At 42.6% G+C, this 1804-nt stretch overlaps 1 long non-coding RNA gene across 1 annotated transcript; it reads right to left on the reverse strand.

Annotated features, from left to right (window-relative positions):
• Positions 1–626: 626 nt before the first annotated feature.
• On the reverse strand, positions 627–1364 carry LOC311019554. Its single transcript, XR_014597815.1, has 3 exons — positions 1259–1364; positions 1056–1167; positions 627–976 (listed from the first exon to the last, which is right to left on the reverse strand). It is a non-coding gene; the product is annotated as an uncharacterized lncRNA (long non-coding RNA).
• Between the last annotated feature and the right edge of the window lie 440 nt (positions 1365–1804).

The raw sequence follows: 1804 nt of genomic DNA on the forward strand, positions 1-1804 counted from the left end.
ACGCTGTCTGCTGCCACAGGGAGAGATCCAGAGAGGCCTACTGAAGTGTATCTTAATATTATGTATAGCTACTGGCAGTGTTCTACCCATTCACATTCCTTTACATTGTCGAGTGGAATATAGTTTGACATGTAACCTACACTGAAGTGATGAGCACAGAGAATGGACAAACAACTAGCACATTCTTGTCCTTCAACAGAACATAGCTGGGCATCGTGAGGAGGGTCCATCAACTTCCACAGCACAGCTTGATACAGTGAGATTTTTGGTCAATACCATGTTAAATCTGTATGTAGAACTGTAGCAATTAAATGTTGTACATATGTTTCCCAGTTACCAGTGAAGGAGTTATACAGAGTGCACCTCATGAGGACTATTAAAAAAACAGAAAAGGAAATGGTTTACCTGGATCGCAAAATAAGAAAAACAGACCTTGAAATTCTCTTACTGGAACGCCAATTGAGGTGGGTGCATTGGTGAAATAGGTGAATATGTTAATGGTTGGAGCTAGATTACAAATCCTAACTGTTGCTTTTGTACTTATAGGGAATAAAGAAGATCCAAATAACACATGAATTTGTCTTTATTTGACTGTTTCAAGCAAAGTAATTTCTGCTTATGAGATCCCTGACAGCCCTTCCATCCCGGACATCTGCTGCAGGGTGGATGGGGTGTTCATCCTCAGGGTCATTTCTTTGTAGGGCAGGGTGTTGCTCTCCTCTAATAGTTGCAATATTATGGAGAACAACACAGGCCACAATGATGTCACATGCCCTCTCTGGGGTGACCCTGAGCTTACGCAGGCACTGGAACCGGGATTTGATTATGCCAATGGTCATCTCAACCCGGGCTCTAGTCCTGCAGTGGGCCACATTAAAACGTTGTTGTGGCCCTGGCTCAGGGTCAGGGTAAGGGGTCATGAGAGAGGGCTGGCAGGGATAGCCTCGATCTCCCAGTAGGTAGCCATCAAATTCTCCTGAAATTATAGTGGACAGAGTTGAGTGCATTAAAAGGGGAGACAAAAGAACATTTGTACAAAGCTTTAGCTTCCTTACCACGTGCAAATCTGTTGCTCAGGCTACACTCCCGGTAGATCCGGGAATCATGCACGGAGCCTGGCCACTTGGCTTCTACATTTGTTACGATGTAGGCTGCATCACATATGATCTTCACAATGCAGAGGATAATATGAGTTACTTGTATTGTACTGTATATATTTTCATGTACATATTTTTTTAAAAGATGGTAGGTCATATACCTGGACATTGATGCTGTGAAAGGACTTTCTATTCACATAATCCCCTTCATTGTTTTTAGGTGCAGTAATGGGAATTTGTGTCCCATCTATGCACCCTATCACATTTGGAAGCCCTGCAAAATGACATCTGATTAAGCTACTGACCCACTCTGAGGTCGCAGCAGAATGTATATCATAATTTAAAAAAAACAAACAAATTCTACATCAGTCACCTGCAATCCTGTGGAATTCCTCTTTGATGTTTCTGACAGGTTTGTGTCCGGGGAACACCACCATCATTGGTAACAGACTTTTCAGCGCAAGGGTAACTTTTCTCACCGCTCTACACACTGTTGCCTTTCCCAAATTCTCTGCATCCCCAATATTGTAAAGGAAACTACCATTGGCAAAAAAACGTAGTGCTATGCATAAAATTTGCAGTGACGTGAGCGCACGTCCGCGGTGTGTGAGATTGGCTATGTATGGCCGGAGTATGTTCTCAAGATAAATTATACTGTTGGATGAAAAACGATAGCGTTCAAAAATAAATTCCTCAGGAAATGACAG

This window comes from Eutrigla gurnardus (assembly GCF_963514095.1).
Source record: "Eutrigla gurnardus genome assembly, chromosome: 1".
NCBI lineage: Eukaryota > Metazoa > Chordata > Actinopteri > Perciformes > Triglidae > Eutrigla > Eutrigla gurnardus.